This window comes from Panulirus ornatus, chromosome 21 (assembly GCF_036320965.1).
Source record: "Panulirus ornatus isolate Po-2019 chromosome 21, ASM3632096v1, whole genome shotgun sequence".
Taxonomy (NCBI): Eukaryota; Metazoa; Arthropoda; class Malacostraca; order Decapoda; family Palinuridae; genus Panulirus; species Panulirus ornatus.
In genome coordinates, this window is record NC_092244.1 from 5386531 (window position 1) to 5406839 (window position 20309).

General features: G+C 45.7%; 1 protein-coding gene across 1 annotated transcript in view; it reads right to left on the reverse strand.

Annotated features, from left to right (window-relative positions):
* LOC139756297 (uncharacterized) overlaps positions 1–20309 on the reverse strand; it is a 185963-nt gene that overhangs the window by 162456 nt on the left and 3198 nt on the right. The gene's annotated exons all lie outside the window — the stretch shown is intronic.

Genomic DNA, 20309 nt, shown 5'->3' on the forward strand with positions numbered 1-20309 from the left:
CGGCCCCACACACCAGGTCACACCAGTCCCATACACTTGGTCATAAATAGAAACGATAAAAAAAACTCAGACACGACATAACAACTGTAAAAGCTCCACATGACATCATACACACCATTACAAACCCATACACACAAACGAGATACCAAACACCAAAACACAACCACACACACACACAAAAAAAAAAAGTGAGCCAAGAACAAAAACACAGGTCGGTGTTAACATGGCGAGCAGCGGTAAACAGCACAGCACACATTGATCCATCTAACATGGTTGTCAACGGGAGACAACACATCACACACTGATCCGCCTAAGTGGTGGGCAGCGGTAGACCACAGCACACACTGATCCACCTAACATGGTGGGCAGCGGGAGACAACACAGCTGACCTTGACCCACCTAACATTGTGGACAGAGAAAGACAACAGAGCAGAAGGTGACCCATTTCACTTAGAGGTCAGGAGAAAACAATACAGCAGACGGTGATCCACCTGACATGGAGGGCAGAGGGAGACAACACATCAGACGGTGAGCCACCTCATATGGAGGGCAAAGGGAGATATCAAATTACTCGGTGATCCACCTTACCACTTATTACGGTGCCCAGCTGGGAACTATCGTGGTCCCTCCATTATCCCGAACTCCCTCCGGAGATTTCATAACAAACAAGAGAGAGAGAGAGAGAGAGAGAGAGAGAGAGAGAGAGAGAGAGAGAGAGAGAGAGAGAGAGAGAGAGCACTACGCAAGATAACATAAAACCTAAGATAATTCCCCCCACACAAGAATGTACCTACTTGCATTATACAAGGATCGAGGTCTACACTCGAGGGGGCCCCCCATCTCTTGAACCATTTCTACCATAACGGTTTAAACTTCTGTATACTGTCTCCAGTGTGTCTGTAATCACCTGACTGTAGCGTAAAGGGAGTTTGCATATATATATATATATATATATATATATATATATATATATATATATATATATATATATATATATATATATATATATATATATATATATCGGTGTGTGTGAGTGTGTTTAGTTGGCATTCCTGAGGGATGAAGACACAGGGAGCCTGGGGGGGTATAAATATGCTTGTGGCTGTAAATTGCCGTCTATAAAATTAATGTGGTGAGGCTGCGTGCCAGCCGGCGCCTCCACCACCACCACCACTAACAACAGTGACACTCAAATAGCGTACCAAATGGTCTTTCACTGAATCACCTCCGCCACACTCAGCCTAAAAGACTTCCATCCAATATACCTCTAATTGTTTTCCAATGTTGCTTAATGTATTCCGTCTACTGTATTCTGGATGCATTTCTTTTAAAAGGTTAGGGAAGGGAGGAACCGAGCGAATACGGGACTTAGATTTGAAGTTCAAGATGGTACTGGAATACCTTATGGGAACTTATATCTACATGGAACTTGAAGCTTTACACACACTACAAGTCTCAGCCAACCATACAATGCCAAACTGAAGGGCTTCTGGTGTCCTCCTGGCCCACAAGTGGTGAGTTATAACAACACCTCTTAAAGTAACCTAAAAGAACTCGTTGGGGCAAATTCTTTGAGGTGGTCTTAAAACCTAATGGTACCGCTTAGTAAATTCTTTGGGGTGGCCTTAAAACCTTAAGGAAGTTAAGGATATTGATTTGGTTATGTTAAAACTGAAAGAAACCGCATGGAAAATTCTCCAGGCGATCTTAAAGAGCAATTTCACAAACTCTTTCGAGAACTTGAAGATTTATAAGATAAAAAAAAAACTTTCGAGGAGAAAGTCTCAAAGGAAGTTTAAGAATCCCAAGTGGAATTCCTTTAGGATATGTTTTAAACCCTCGAGGAATCCTTCTGAAGGAATATTACGAATTGCTCCTGCGGCCGCAGCCTCTGCTCTACCCTTGAAGGTCACCTGGGGGTCATGGGGTTAGATGGAAGCATGGATAGGCAAAGGACGGCTAGTGGGTAGTGTCAGGTGGGGGATAGAGAGTAGCCCCTAGCCAAGAGGGGGGGGGGGGGCTATAATCACCCTCTGTACAGCCACTGTGGGTCACATCTTCACCCTATCGTGGGCCACAACCCCCTGCTCCCATGGCTCAGGGTTTTTCTGAATAAGCGGTAGTTGCTGGTGGTAGGGGTGAGCTAAGCCGTGATATACTGGGTGGCTGCCCAGTGCTGGAGAGTTTCCTCAGTACTCGGCATAAAGTACTGGAGACTTACCCAGCACTGGGCAAAGGGTACTGGGGGGGCCTCCTCAACACTGGGTACTGGAGACCTCCCCAGCACAAATAGCTGCTGGCACTTTGGGTACAAAAAATACCCCGGGAGTCTTTTGCCTTTGGCATCTCTCCCACCGGAGCTACCACTTATGACCCCAGCCTCCCTCAGACCAACCCCCTGGCGCATGGCAACCCATGGGGTGAACCCAAGGGAGAATCTCTCCCACTGGAGCTAACCCCCTCCTGTCCTAACCTCCCCCAGACTAACCCCTGGCACCTGGCTACCCATGAGAATAAACCAAGAGGGTAGATGTGGCCCAGCCAGTAGCGGCCCACGCTTCCCCTGGGGAAAATCAAACTGGTGGAGTGTGTCTACCCCCAAGGGTAAATGCATTAGGGCTGACACCATTCTGGGGGGTGGCGGGGTGGCTAAGTGAGCGGTTACGCTTCTAAACAGACTATAAATAATCATAATGTATTTCATCCCAATCACTGAACATAGTGAGACACTGAGGTATTGTAGGCAGAAGGAATGTGTGCAGTGCTACCACACAAGCCTCACATAAATAACTAATACCAACTGCAGCCCCAGTGTGAGTGTCTGGCCACAGTGAAATAGAAATAAGATTCGTTTGAATCTTGAGTCTGGCAACAAAAGCGATACCCAACACGTTTCCAAGGCATCAGGACATGTTGACACTCTATGTTTCACGTCATACTGATGCAAAATATTCTTTTATGAAGACAATGAAGGGAAACAGTGCTGGGATATCTACTTTATATACAGCAATGTAAATCCATTCACACACACAAATTTACAAAAAAAAAAAAAAAAAAACACGCAAACGTGCGCGTATACTCATAAATATTGCTCACAAAAAAATCGCAGTATATTCACCACACACACACGCACACACACACACAGGATAACATTAGCTCACATCTAAATCCACCTGGTGTATATGTGTGTGGTGGGCGTGGGCGTGGTTGCCGGGGCAGGACGCCCACACGGGACCCGGACGAGCCATATAGTGGCGCCCGTCACCTGCCGTCTGACTGCCTACCCTCGCAGGCACGTGACCCACGCTGAGGACGCCGAACCCCCACCCTCTACCTACCCCACAGAATAACTTTTTACATACACACATACGCACACACACACACACACACACACACACACACACACACACACCTTATTTGGTGATATAATTTCATTTGGACCAAACGCTGATGAAACAATCAAATTATGAAGTAAACTTAATTATAGTTAAATACATTTTCCTGATGTGACATTTTCCCGCGCGTGCGCCATGTCTCCCCCCCCAATCCCCCATCGCTCACAGTGATGTCATGTTTCCCCTCGTCCCTAACGATATGCCATGTCCTCCCCTCGTCCCTCACGGTATGAAACAACGCCCTCCCTCGTCCCTCACAGTATGGAACAACACCTCCCCTCGTCCCTCACTGTTATGCCCCATCTAGTCCAGCCCACATCAAGAGACTATAATCAAGACAGTGAGGAATTAAGGTTCTGAAGCAATTCAGATCACCATAGAATTTTGAAGGATGTGTTGACGTGAGCGAAACACAAAGACAGACGAACGTAAAGACTATCCACTACACCAACGTACTCCAGGCCCATGTATTTAACGAAACAGATGTGAATAACTAACTCACATCTATAGGGATTGTATTCGTACAATCGTGGCGTACAGTTCACATATCTAGGGTGGGTCTTCCTGCTCCGTCCATATTAACAAGGGTGGAATCGAATACCTCCCGTCTCACTGATTACCCCAGGCATCACCTCTCTTCTGTCCGCCACCATGCAGCTGCTCATTCTATTCATCAGTTATCAGTTTGGCTACTGTTTTCCTCGGCTGTCGGCATCTTCCCCTGCCTTAACTAAGGCTTGGACCCGAGGCAAGCGTGTAGTGGCTGTTTCCCACAGTTTGTGTGGAAACCGGCCACTCGAGCATGGACCGTTATGACGACTCTTTCCTCGAACAGCTAAACCGTGGAATTCTCTTCCATCTTTTGCCATTCTTCTGATAGCCTCTCTACTATAAGAAACATAAACCACAATCACCAACATACAATAAATTACAATAAATTCCCGGTTATCTCCTCCATGTGAAGTAATCCACGTAATTCCAAGTGACATTAATACCAGAAATTCCTTGTCCCCTCATACGCTCAAAACTATTTCTTTCAAATTTCCTTCTTATTTTCATTTCATTTTCTTTCAAGACATCCACCTGTGGGCTCCCTCTCTTCCTCAAGTTAGACTGGTTCCTAACTTGGCAAGATGTGAACAATACTATCTAAATACAGTCATGTAATCTTATACATTTTAATATCTTTTTCCAGATTTCCTTTTAATTCTCGGTGATTTAAAAAGGTGGTAAATTCAAACTACATCATTACGATTAAAGTCTACGGTCACTACCGCGATTATTTCATCGCGTGGGAAAAAAAAAGGGTAGCTCCCTTACGACAGCTTGAGTACGACACTTGAGTACGACGGTACGACCTTGAGCACGACTATACGACTTTAAGGGATGATGATGTGACCTCTAACAGGTCAAAGGTCGTACTGTCGTGCTCCAGGTTAAACAAAACGAGTCATTTTTTTTCTCCTGTCTGGATGGAAGCAAAAAATTAAAAAAAAATTGATGGTATTCGTGAGAAATACGCAATATATTCTCATGCGAACGCCTACTACTCATTAAACTGAATAAAGACTCTGGGTTTTAAATCCTGCATAATGGCCACTTACCTGCGTCATCACCAGAATCATAGATATAACGTATTCCTTCGACATTCGGTAAACGGGGCTAATTATCAAAATATATACGGCGCGAGGAGCGCGCCACGGCGGGCCCGGGCGGCCGAGGTGGCGGGAAACCTGAGCGGCGGCTCAAGTGACGATGGGGATGCGCCACCCGCCACTCACCAGGGATAGTGAGGGATCACTTTACGGCAACACTCCGCTACCTCACCCATACCCTACTTATAATAATAATTATGATGATAATGATAATAATAATAATACTAACAATAATAATAATAATATCAATAATAATAATAATAATAATAATAATAATAATAATAATAATAATAATAATACCAACTTTTAACATTATACCCGTTTATTTAAATAATACTTTCATTATACATTATCTGTTAATTTCCTTCACATCACTAATTTACATTTTTTATGATAAATCATCGAATACCAGTAAATATTTCACATCCTTACGCGCAGGAACTGACAGACAGTACGAATCATGCAGACATCTGTCACCCGTCAACTCTCCCGTCTACCACTCACCCATCAACCTGTGGTCACGTTCAGGGAAGCCTGGCTGGCCCTCACTGGCCCTCCTCACATCCCTGATCCCTCAACTCAATCCCAACCTCCAGTTGACAGGAGGGAGCACCGCCGTCTTCCCACTCTCCCGGCCCTTCCATCATCCCCCCACCCCCTACCCTACCACCCGTCAACTAAATCATCATCTTTTCCATCCAGTGCAGCTGGTGCCCCACAGCTGGTCGGGAGGGAGGGCGGGCTCCCTCCCACCCATACACACACACACACACACACACAGCGGGTGCCGCAGCCACTTCCATGATGACGGGCCAGTGTCCAACCAAGTCGCTGGACCACACCACCACACGCGCCCCATCCCTGGCTCCAACCACAATGACATGAACCACCTCAGTACATACACACATGCCCGCACGCACACATATATACACACGTACAATACAAACACTCCATCATTTCCCTGCTACTGGAAGTAGCGCAGCCCTAGAAGTCCAGGAAATCCTGGAAAGGAGTGCTGAGTAACACCAGGGCCCTTTCTTCAAAAGGAATCCTGTAGTTATCATGAATAAATAATACACACACCCACACCAGTAAACACAGACAAACACAATACATACAAGCGTACATAACATACACCATCCCGCACACAAATACAGAAACTAACCGCTCAAACCTTTTGAGGCGGATACAACACTCAGGTTAAGCTTGGTGATGAAGGCGTTCACATAACGGTGACACCCCCCTCCCAAGTGTAACGTCAACAAACGAAAGAAGGATGGAAAGATCAGCCAGAGTGTTGCCAAACCTGCCTCACGCTGGGTGACGTCAACCAGACCTTCAATTAATGCTGGTCACAACCCCCTCACAGGGATCCAGTCCATCACTGCCTTCCGTTACCACCCTCACAAGAGCCTCATCACAACAACAGATTATAATATATGGTAAATTTTACCTCATCCTGAAGGGCTTGGAAAATGGCATTGACCTACCACACATTCATAAAATCTCATAAGTATATAAAAGTACGTCATATAAAAGAATATGTCAAATATATAAAAGTACAAGTCATGACTGTGCAGAAAGCACGTCATAAGTACTCAAAAGTACGTCGTAAGTATATAAAAAGCACATATACACATAAAAGTACATGTCATAGGTTTTTAAATGTCATAGGTTTATAAAAGTATATAATGTCAAAAGATTCATTCCTCCAGGGTGCTGCTCTACATTACGAAAAACACGAATTGTATCATAACATATTCATATATTCTCTCTCTCTCTCTCTCTCTCTCTCTCTCTCTCTCTCTCTCTCTCTCTCTCTCTCTCTCTCTCTCTCTCTCTCTAAAAAAAAAAAAAAAAAAAAAAATTACCATACGTAAATTTAACCTCAAAATCTCTACCATTTTCCCTTAAAAAAAATACCTTTGCAAATAAGCATTTGAAGCTAACAAATCAAGAAATCAAATTTAGAAAACATATTTAAGTAATTTTTCCACGACAAGGATTCTCTGGCTGTTATTAAAAACACTACTACAGCGATGTGTCTTAAAATATGCGCACCAGCAATACCAACAACACGGAACGCACGACTATGACACATTTCCTTGAAAGCTGAGGACAAACGACCATTGGCCCGTGTGCTGATCTTACCAACTTGTGTGCCATATTTATGGCCCTTGTGTTGGTCTTAACGATTTGTATGCCGTATTCATAGCCCGTATGCTTGTATTAACAACCCGTGCGCCGTATTTACGGCCCGTGTACTAGTCTTGATACGTATGTGTGACGTGTTTACCTAAGCTAATCTAGAACACTACGGAACAACCCGAGTGGATAGGCCCGTTGCCATCCTGACACGTGTGGATAGTTACATTGCCATCCTGACACGTGTGGATAGTCACATTGCCATCCTGACACGTGTGGATAGTCACATTGCCATTCAGACACATGTGGATATTTCTACTGCCATCCAGACACGTGTGTCTGGTGTCACTGTCGTCCAGACACGTGTGGATAACGAAGCTTCACTCTCTTCCATCACAGATCCACTCCACAGTCGAGCTACTGTGTAAATCATTTATTTCAGAGAGGCTCCAATTCATCCTACTTTAATAATAATGAAAAAAAAAAAGCTTGAAGATTATCTGAATTATCCAAATAAACATTATGAAACACTAAAGTAGAATTTCTGTTTAAAGTAGGAATCGTTAAAAAGACGAATGATATACTACCAAGAAATTTCTGAGAAACAACAGCGGAATTATGAAGAGGGTTCGTTCACATTACCAGCAGGAGGTGGGTGGCCCGGGTATCAGATGACCACCCGGCCCTCATCATTACCCTCACGGATCAATCTCTACCCTGACGAGAGCAGCAACCACGAGGGAGGACGCGAGGAAGGTCGGGGCAAGCTGCTTGGAGTGCGTGAGCTGAGGCAGAGTGAAAACCACATCGACGCCGGACATGTTTGTGTCACGCTTAGCCGTTTCCTTCGCTTAGAAAACGAGAATCTGGTGACCATATGTCTTCTGTTGCTCATTCCTTATAATTATTTGGTCAAAACAGACGTTAGGATATAATTGGTATAATGCTGCAACCAATTTGAGGATTGACACACACACACACACACACAATATATATATATATATATATATATATATATATATATATATATATATATATATATATATATATATATATATATATATATATATATATAAAGTATGGTTTGACAAAATATTTTCATTCAGACGTTTCATTAACGAATCATTAATGAGCTTCTGCCTTTTACTAACTTTCAGACACATGTTCGTTATTCTATGGAAAAAATAAATATACAAAAGTCATTTTCACTACATTTTCATAACTTACACAAGTAAGCTTTCGCCCTTCTTAAGGCATCATGACACTCGCTAGTTGCACTAAAAAGAGTTCTGTTACTTAACCTCTTCAGCAGGATGGTATGATCTTAAGGTGTACGAAGACGTGACCTTTCAGCATATCCATATAGTTAAGGTCAAAGGTCACGTCATCATACCTAAGGAGAGTACAAAGTGCAGCTCATGGGTCGTACCGTCCAACGTAGGGGGTAGTGCAATCTTGCTCAAGGGTCGTACCGTCCAACGTAGGGTTAATACCATCCTTCTCAAGGGTCGTAACGTCAAGCACGTAGGAAAACGGATGCAACACATTTTGTACAAGGGAAAAAAATGTGCACAAGGCTTAATAAAAATTTCCTCCACGATTTCTAGAGTGGACGTCCAGATCCGGATCCCATGATGGAGCACAGTATCTTTCGGTGGGTGGGGTTAAGAGCGTGGGAGGGGGGAGCGTAGCCTAGACGCAGATTAACCGACATCTAGACGACTACATCAAGAAATGAAAGCAGCCACACAGTCCATCGTAGAAGCTCGTCTACCAATGAGACAACATTTTATGTATATATATATATATATATATATATATATATATATATATATATATATATATATATATATATATATGCAATACAATACACTGCAAGTGAAGATGGCTTAGCTGAGTACATCCTCACGCGACGGGAAAACATACAAGGTTACCAACTTGGCATAACTTGAAGGGCTTCGTAAGTGTTAGGCTTCAACATTACACACTCGCAAAAAAATGCTGATGTTTAATTCTTGCATCATATTTGACCACTGTCATGGCACTGATTTTTTCTGTGTGTATACCTCGCACACATGAGGGGGAGAGGGGGTTTTTATTTCATGTGTGGCGGGGTGGCGATGGGAATGAATAAAGGCAGACAGTATGAATTATGTACATATATATATATATATATATATATATATATATATATATATATATATATATATATATATACACGTTGAGATGTATAGGTATGTATATTTGCGTGGGTGGACGTTTATACATATACATGTGTATGTGGGTGGGTTGGGCCATTCTTTCGTCTGTTTCCATGCGCTACCTCGCTAACTCGGGAGACAGCGACAATATATATATATATATATATATATATATATATATATATATATATATATATATATATATATATATATATATATATATCCTGCATGTTCAGGCCCCGATCACACAAAATCTTTTTCACTCCATCTTTCCACCTCCAATTTGGTCTCCCTCTTCTCCTCGTTCCCTCCACCTCCGACACATATATCCTCTTGGTCAATCTTTCCTCACTCATTCTCTCCATGTGCCCAAACCATTTCAAAACACCCTCTTCTGCTCTCTCAACCACGCTCTTTTTATTTCCACACATCTCTCTTACCCTTACGTTACTCACTCGATCAAACCACCTCACACCACACATTGTCCTCAAACATCTCATTTCCAGCACATCCATCCTCCTGCGCACATCTCTATCCATAGCCCACGCCTCGCAACCATACAACATTGTTGGAACCACTATTCCTTCAAACATACCCATTTTTGCTTTCCGAGATAATGTTCTCGACTTCCACACATTTTTCAAGGCTCCCAAAATTTTCGCCCCCTCCCCCACCCTATGATCCACTTCCGCTTCCATGGTTCCATCCGCTGACAGATCCACTCCCAGATATCTAAAACACTTCACTTCCTCCAGTTTTTCTCCATTCAATATATAATATATTTTTTTTTATTATACTTTTTATTATATATATATATATATATATATATATATATATATATATATATATATATATTGGTACTGAGGCTCATCATGTTGTGAGCGATGCCAGGGTTCAGTTGTGCTCCCTGGTGCTGGCGATACAGGTGGCGTTCTCACCCACTTGACCAAAGCCACTCGTATGAGACGACGGACGGAAGGATCAACCCAAACAAGAGCGATATTCGCCCGAGTCGATCGATACACACACTAAACGCCAAGATTAACGGCTGTATTGAAGACGATTTCAGTACTATGATTCTCAAATTAACGGTGACAGACTCGAGCGAAGCAGAGATTCTGACTCAGAGGAAAAGAACAGACTGATGTAAATCAAGGAGGGGTAAATGTAATGAATTATTCTCAAGAATAACATGCGAGTGGGTCCAACTGGCAAAGAGACTATTAATTGTCTCAATAAATTTGGATGAAAAAATATGATGGTGACTATGTAATTACTTATTCATATCGTACGGTGTGTAGAGTTCTACACTAGTGGTGTCCAATCTCTTAAATCTTGAACTTCCTCTGACTAATATAACATTTTTCAAACTTGTGTATGCTGTCTATATTCGTAATCTCGTAACTTAACCTTGATGAACTTGTCCACTATTCTGACATTAAAAATCTAATCCCTTTGATTCTTTACAGCTTTTCTACAAGTTTCTCGTACATGATCTGGCCTATAGTCACTGTCTCTTTGCATGTTGCAAAGAACTATTCAGTCATCATCATTTGGCTAGTACAAAAACTTGAAGACAATTACTCTTCTCTTATCCACTGTAAACAAATTGACGGCCTCTAAACTTTCCATGTAAATAAGTTTTTTTCTTTCAATTCCGGTACCATCTTTGCTGACCTCCTCTGGACATTCTCCATTAACTCTGTGCTTTAGGTGCGATAGCCCAGCCTGAGAAGCATGTTCTGGTCTATCATACCGTATTCATAGTGTACGGATCATATCCTTATTCATGTACTTCTATGTGTCTCCGTGCGTGTATGTGTGTACTAAGAGAAAGAGAGGGAGAGAGAGAGAATGAGCTGGGAGATGGGAGACAGACTCTCGCCCCACAGAACAACATTGCATCAGCTGGCGGGGATAGGGGGGGAGGGCGGCAGTTCCTGGTGGCGCGACAGAGGCTCACTGTTCCCTGCGGCAGGGCTGCCACTAGCGGCAACCCTGCCATCAGCGGCAGCCTTACCACCGGCGGCAGGCAAGGGAGAACCGTCTGTCCTTCCCCTCTTATCTCCATGTCCTGTCGCCACCTCCTCTCTTATCTCCCAGACCTGTCTTCACTTCCTGCTTTGTCTCTATGTCCTATCTCCACTTCCTCCCTGTCCAGTATCCACTTCCTTATCCCCTTCTCCTGTCTCATCTTCCCTACTATCGCCCTGTCCTGTCTCCACTTTCTCCCTTTTCTCCATATCACATCTTCTCCCCCAATTCCTGTTCACTGCCTGTTCCACACCTTCCCTGCACCTACCAGTCAGAAAGACCCTGCAGTCTTCTCGCCCCTGTCACAATATACCCTGTAGTCCACCCTGGCCACAGAAAACCTAAATATGGCGCCACAAAGCTAACCGGCTCCCATAAGATCTGTTTCTCAGTCCGGGAATCGTCTTGGAAGTTCGCCGCTGTACTCTCTATTCTGTCTATGTCTTTTCTCAAGTTGGATGGCCGAATGTTCAAGGTGGGAACACACCAGTGAATCGTAAAGAGCGAGGATTAGTTTCCCAAAGTCGTTCGCCCTACCTCTGAATCCTATCATTTTGTTCGCCCCCTTTTTTTCACTGCTTCCGTGCAATGCTTATTTATAAGGCTTTCGGTCACCATAGAGTATCACGCCCGAGTCTTTATCCTGTGTTACCGTATGCAGTTCAACAGAACGTATCCAGTAAACTCGGTTTCACTGCCGATGTGTAAAAACCCTACATTTATCGATAATAATATCCATTTGCCACGCGTGACCTTGCATCTGCAGGCGTCCTGGTTGATGTTAGACTTCTCAATTCTGGAGGGAATCGAACCCGTTTGATCCTTCATCATCAGGAGCGGCAGGAGCGTCGCGTCCTGGCCGCAGCTGGTGACGGTCTAAGCGACTATCATGACAGCGTAATTTGCATGATGACGGAGACATTCCTACGGTGATTCGGTCTTTGAAATACGGAAAATATGTAATGTCTGTTACAGAAAATAAGAATCATTAAATACACCAACTCATTCACTTACAGACCTTTAAATATACTAACACATTTACATGCAAAGCATTAAGTATACAAACATTTAAACAAGGATGATAATTGGATATACAAACACATTTACATACAGATAGTTAAACAGGCACGTACATTTATATATGGAAGATCATTAAAAAAACACGTGTTAATTTACTATGAAAGATGAGAAAATACTCATTTGCATATGAAAGGTTAATATTAATGAGAACAAATCACCAGACTACAGCCCTTCCCAAAGATCAAGTTCTATTTACATTCCTTGTGTTCCTCGTGTTCTTCGCCTTCCCCTTCCCCTGTAACTCCTCCCCAGGCAATGGGAACCAGCGTGAAAAAGTCCATCTTAATTACCCCCGTGGCGACGCTAATGACCACACGGCGTGAGGACCTGCCCGCGGTAGCTGAGGGTAAGAAGCAAGGCAGTCTTCACCCCCACACACACACACCTGCCCTCCCTCATGACGGACGCCTCCACCACCTGATCGGCTCTCATGGTACTCCTGCTGCTCTGTGTGTGTGTGTGTGTGTGAGAGAGAGAGAGAGAGAGAGAGAGAGAGAGAGAGAGAGAGAGAGAGAGAGAGAGAGAGAGAGAGAGAGAGAGAGAGAGAGAATTTTAACAACAGTCTCTCTCTCTCTCTCTCTCTCTCTCTCTCTCTCTCTCTCTCTCTCTCTCTCTCTCTCTCTCTCTCTCTCACGCACATTAATTTCCACATACGGACTCTCATGAAGTACCTGCCAGTAACAGCACTCAAATCCCGACAACAGCTCTGAGCACGAACGGTGCTACCCTAGAGCACGACGGTGTGTGACCCTTGAGCACGAACTGTACGAACCTTGAGCACGAACGAGACGACCCTTATGTATGACAACCAAATCAACTTCATTAAGAATCAGGTCAAAGGACAATACATCATACACTAAGGTCGTAACGTCGTGCTAAAGACGGAAGATTACTTAAACGGGATTCAAACGAGATTCAAGTTCATTTAAACAGGAAAACTGAAGTACATCTGAACGGGACTCCAAAGTTCATTTAAATAGGAATGAAAATCATTTATATACGACTGCGACCGTACAACTAAGTTTGCTATACCCGAACCCATAATACGGTAGATCACCAACGCGGATAAACGAAACTATACGGCTAAGCGAGTTCGTGATGAACGAGCCTAGGATCCGGCTGGCAACCAGATCAGATAAACGAAACCCTCGGAACCATTCGGTTAAATGGGTGTAAAAATAAAACGGATAAACAAAAGAAAATACATGATTAAATGAGTGTGTGAGTAACGAGTCTGAGACTACGGATTACTGGCGGTGCGGATAAACGGGGGTGGCAGCTCTGGACTAGCGGGAGGGGTAGGGCCTTGGGAAAGAGACATATACAATAAATACAAGCTTCGCTACACTTCCTTCTTGTACCGTGAGACTTATGGCGCTGTAAGGACGGAGAGAGAGAGAGAGAGAGAGAGAGAGAGAGAGAGAGAGAGAGAGAGAGAGAGAGAGAGAGAGAGAGAGAGAGAGAGAGAGAGAGGGGGGGGGGGCCTATAAACAGGGAGATTTACGGCTAAGGGAAGTGAGGATTTATAGCATGTATATACTGGAGGGGTAGGGGGGGGGAGGATTTCCACCACACACACGGGGATTTATGGTTTGGGGAGAGGGTGGGTGGAACTGTGTACAGGATTCAGAGTGAGGGGGGAGTGAACTATTTCGGGGATTCTTATTTATGGGGATCAAGTATGTATGTAAGGAAGTATATAGGAATTTCAGGACATATGTAAGGAATTACAAAGAGAATTCATGATCTAACTGGGTGTTAGACGCATGTCTGAGGATACTCCCTGATGGTCGTCGGATAGAATTTGATGAGAAGTGCGAGTAGGCGAGGGATGACATTGTAACAAGATTTTGCTATACCTATATGGCAAAATCTTGTCGCAGGTAGGTACCAGCCAGGGCCTCCCTACCACCCATGACCTCCCCGCCGTCAACAACCTGTCCACGGCCGCCCACTACACCCGTCATGCATACCAAGAGAGCGGGGCGGCGTCGGGCAGAGGTGCCCTTGGTCAGGCCGACGGGCCCCGAGGTGGAGGTCAGTCCACAACAGTAAACATCTGCCTCATCTCATCCACCTCGTCACTCATCTTATCCACCTCATCACTCGTCCACTTCCCAAGTGAAGCACGACTGGTGGAGGAACCTTTGTTGTCATCACCCACTGATGCTACACAGATGCCCTCCATCATCTCTCTCACGGCGAACTAACGTTCATCTCCTGACCTAACTTAACCCAAGTAACGTACCTGCAAGGCACCTCGTGCGACCTTGGCAATGGTACCCGGGTGGGTAGATCACCGCGTCCTCCAGAAACGTATGGTCCACCAGCTTCCAAACTCCCGTCAATCAACGAGTTTCTAAAATCCTCCATGGGCCCCACAGTAACGTCTTGCCTGACATTAATCCCCACTGGCGTGCGTTACCCCATCGGCTCTTAGCTGGGCTTGCACCAGCCACAGGAAGCAGTCAACAGTCACATGAATCAGTCGGTCAAGCAGACCACTCGTCTCACACCACAACAGTACCACCCATACGCCTGAAACACGTTTTGGCTATGTGACTCAAACATCAACTCCTGCGACAAGAGCCTGTGGGGGGTTAACATCGTCAGTCGCAGCCCCAGGTGACTCTGGTTCCTCCTCCTACTGACAAGGGCCTCGTGGGTTCCTGCTATCGCCTACCTTCTGCAATGAGTAAAGTAACTGTGTCAAATCATCTTCCTCCTACAGCGCAACTTAACGTCAGCAACCGCCTACCTCCCTCCTGGACCAAAGCACCTCAGCAACGCCTCTTCCCTCCTGCTGCACCGGCAGCACAGCTACGAGACCTCGAATACCCCTCCTCGCTCCTGCTTGGCTGACTCTGGGACTTCGACTGCGCCATTTCCCTCCTGCAAAAGCTCCATGAGACCAGACAACGACTCATATCTCCTACGGGACCCTCACGCTCCTGCACCAGCGCCGCGGGACTCCTGCCCACCTCACTTCACCTTACCCTAATCTTGCACCACTTGCAGCAGCCCACCCTTAGCCATACCACCTTTGCATTTACATAGCACAGTATTAGGGTATTACCAGTGTCTCCTGATCCCCCTCTCAGTCCATCACTATCACAAGAAAAGTTACACACATAAGAATATAAAAAAATACATAATCTATCTTTTTTAATTCTAATCATTTCATCATGTGTGTTTCTCCTGTAACAGTGTATAAGAAGGGACATTTCTTTATGGCCATTTCTTTATGGTCTGCGTACATCTTTTTTTCTTACACAATATCTTGCGTAGTTTTTCCTAATATGATGACACTGTGGGCGTCCTGGCGGTGTCACTTTCTACTGAGACAATACAAGTTTTCCTGTTTATGAAACAGGACCATCCTACTGCAATGGCGGGTCACCATCGCCTTGCCAGCTCAACAGCCAAGTCCACACACCAAGCTCAAGGCATTACCAACACAACACAGTCACACACGGCAGTATTACCAAAGCCTGCTCCCCTTCTACAGTGTGGTGACGACACAAGACCCTTCAGCATTCTGACCTGACCACACACCATCATTCTCCGCATGTGTGTGCATCAGATGATGATGCAAGACGTGAAATGATCATTTTCTAAAGAACAACATCCTCTGTTGTCCAGGGAAATGCTGAGACTGGAAAGGGATGCGGTTAGGTCATTTCCAGGACGGAATCATCCACCTCATGACCTATCTAGGAAGGGTTGACCTGACATGACGTCAGGTCCGGGAAGGCCTGACCTGGCATTAGATCACACCACGACAAGGCGGGTGACCACATGACAACCTATGATCCCAAACTTGAATTAAAACTCTGGTGCGCTTCACACGACCTCTAAGGCCATCGATGGTCTCCCAACCCACACACAATAACTTCCACCCACCTGAGAGTGAACACTGATCAAGAGTGACGACCTGACGTTCTCTCTGCAGCACAGGTGCCAGGAAGGTGACGGCTTCCTGGCTGGCAGGGCGGGCAACCTGCCCACGAACACCCTCGTGGACTGACGAAGATGATGACGATTCACGCCTTTGATACTGACTTGGGTCATGGACCTCCTGCAAGCTGGGAGGGACGCCAGCAGGCCAGAGATACCTCACCAGACCATAACTACTGGCTTAAAGACCCTCCCCACACCTGCTTTCTCTCTCTCTCTCTCTCTCTCTCTCTCTCTCTCTCTCTCTCTCTCTCTCTCTCTAGTCGAATTAAAATACAAGTAACAACGTCAAAAGAGAGTCAACAGCTGAGGACCAAGCTCCCTTCCCCCCCAACCTCCGTGCACCGCCCAACACTTGCTGCTGCTGCTGGTGGTGCAGGACAAAGACGGGAGCGTCTCAGAGCGGCTGGAGAAGAAAGGCGAGGTCCTCCAGCAGGCGAGGCAGAGGGCCTGGCCTCCCGAGACGCCACGGTAATGCTGTACAAACACTGGACAATGCCATCACACGATCCTACCCAACTCCTTTGTCTCCTTCAGGAAGATCCTTCCCTCCCCTGCTAAAAGACCTGCCCTCACTCCCTGCTGTGCAACCTGCCTTCTCTCTCTCTCTCTCTCTCTCTCTCTCTCTCTCTCTCTCTCTCTCTCTCTCTCTCTCTCCTGCTTCCGCCTGTCCTTCTATAAGCACGCGACACAAGCCTTTCTATTTTCTTGTATGTTTATTCGTGTCTTTATTATGGCATCCTCCACACTCTAAGTCGTCTTTCGGAAGTCTGACACAGGTTCTGTAGTAGACTGGACCGACACTCAAAATGGAGTCCCATTTATAAAAGTTATCCCCATTCTTCCGAAATAAAAAAAGAAAAATGGGGAGATGCTTCTTTACGTCTTTTTGAAGCCAAAATCTCTAATATCATTTCCAGGAAATATAAACCAATGTTAACGAAAGCGCAGCATGGCCGACGTCAAAGCCCCTTCCATCTTCCACTATCAAATCCTCAATAATTCCGATGCAGAGTAAAAAGCGCAATAATAACTTGGCCAGGATGTGAGGCATGCACTAAAAATACGTTAGACTGCACTTCCGGTTAACCCTCGTACTGTCAAAATGAACTCGCATGACTGTCGTGCGGTGGTGAGTCTGGCAATAAAATGTCACAGGTTATCCAGCGTGTTACAATGAAAGCATATCGGCCACCTGTTCTATGGGCAACTGCGTATGGGTACAACATGGACGACCAACCATGGTGGCTTCCTAGCTTCAGGTGAGAGCTGGGGACACTGTATCATACAGTCTGAGACCAGCGTTGCACCGTTGTCTAATACATTAAGTACCACTGTACCGTACTGTCCGGGAAAAGTACTGTACCGTAAAGTCGGTGAGCAGCAATGCAACGTACAGATTGTAAGCTGCATAGTACCGTAAAGTCTATGATCAGCACTGTACCGCAGCAATGTACTGTAATCTGAGGGCCATTGTACCGTACAGCCTCTGACCACCACAGTATCGTACAATATGTGAGGACTTTTGTACCGCACGGTCTGTGAGCACCACTGTACCGTACAGTCTGCAAGCACCACTGTACCGTACAGTCTGCAAGCACCACTGTACCGTACAGTCTGTGAGCACCACTATACCGTACGGTCTGTGAGCACCACTGTACCATACAGTCTGTGAGCACCACTATACCGCACGGTCTGTGAGCACCACTGTACAGTACAGTCTGTGAGCACCAGAGGTGGCTCCCTTGTCCCCCTCAAAAATAAAGAAAAGAAAAAACAGAAACTGATTAACGATCTTTAGAAGTGCCATACTGAGACTACTTCCCAGCTGCAACCAGCCAAGAGGGGCACAATGTACGTCAGAACAAGTGGGCGTTCATGAGCTGCTCTAGTGTATAAACAACGACCATACTGGGGTCAGCTGTCAGTGTGTGGTTCCTCACTGTATTCATCTTCCCGAAAACTGTACTGACCAGTGATGAGTCAGGGGTGGATCCAAGAGGGGGTCGGGTGGGGGAAGGTCGGGCGGGTCACCCCTGATAGGGAAGAGAGAGAGAGAGAGAGAGAGAGAGAGAGAGAGAGAGAGAGAGAGAGAGAGAGAGAGAGAGAGAGAGAGAGAGAGAATCTTAGCCCAATGAACACGGTGGTGTGACCCTTGAACATAACAGTATGACACTATGCCATGATGGCCTAGCCTTTGGCCCTGAATCTGAAGGATCAGGGTCAAAGGTCGCGACATTATACCCAAGTCTCGAATCGTCGTTGCTCCAGGGAACACCAAAAAGCATCTTAAGCCATACATAATGTGAATGACAAAAGTAGACCTGCCGACCTCACCTGCTGAGTAAAGGTGACCCCACCTGCTTGGCTGACTTACCTCACCTGGTGGATAAGCTGGCTGGCCTCACTTACTGAACAGGCTAGCCTAACCTGCTGGATAGGCTGGCCTCGCCAGCTGGATAAGCTAGCCTCACCTGCTGGGCTGGCTGGCCTCACCTGCTGGGCAGACTGGCTTCCCTGCTGGTTAAACTGGCCTCACCTGCTGCGTAGGCTGACCTTACCTACTGGTAGGCTGGTTTCACCTGCTGGGTAAGCAGGTGGTGGGTGTAGTGTGAAGAGGGAGGTGCCACGTGTTATTGTTTATGGTGTGTGGGGGTGTGACTGCTGGCCCGACGCCCTCAGTAAACACTGTCACAGTGTGGCGCTGCCCCACCTGCCACAGCCTCTCCTTATACTCACACCTGCTCTTCCTCTCCTGCCTCCCACCTCACCATCTGCCCTCTTCAATCCCTGCCCATCTCTCTTGCCCTCCAAATATCTGACCCCTCTCCTTGATCAGTTGCACAAGAGCTTACGACCACTAAACAAGAATATAATGAACTATTTGCATCTTTCGGTAAAGCTTCTTAAAGAGCGAAGGGCGTAGCTTCCTGCCCGAGGCGGACGGTGGCTGCTCGGTTCACAAACAGACCCAAGAGCATTATTTCCAATCAGATAAATTTCCGAGCATCACAGTTTTGTGAAGCCCCGTAATTCGTGAGGCCCAGCTGCTGCTGCTCAGCCACACAACTGACACAAGTAAAAAAAAACTGAACTAAACAGCAGAGTTTTACCATTCACAGATTCAATTCTGTGCTTAAATCACCAAGAAATCCCTAACTTAAGTTTACGTAAGCTTCAGAGGACGTGAGTTCAGTGACATCACCATTAAAGTCCTGCAGAACAGAATGACAGGCGAATACGGGTCAAGATGGGAGAAGAAGCCTCACTGTGAAGGATGGGGAGGGGCTTCCGGAAGTCGTGTGACGAGTGTAATCCTCCCACACGTGATCAACACTAGGCATGTACACCGCCGGCTTCACCTCCCCACTCTCCAACCTGATCACACATTCGGGTCTACTGATGTCTCGCACGCTTTTTTTTTTTTTTTTTTTTTCATCCATTGAACACTTTGGGGTTTTCAGTCGGCTGTTCTCTGCATACATGTACCAATCATATGTTACAGTACGAGGTTAGTGGATAAATGGGTGATGGGTACGACTGGTTGGTCAGGCATGAGTGGGATGATACGCCAGGTAGACGAAGGTGAGGGCGTTGGGTATGGCAGATGGGTGGAGATAGGATATGGGCGAGGTGAACAGTGGGTAAGATAAGCAGGTAATGGCTAGATAAGTAGATTAGAGGTATCGTGAGTAGTAAGTATGGTGGGTAGTGGGTAGGGCGGTTGGCTAGATGAAGTAAGGGGTGAATACTAAATACTGGGAAAAATTTCCACTGACAAAGCATAACTTACGCTGTACCTCCAGGCGTGCGGTGGTCTTCCATCACAAACTTCATGCTGG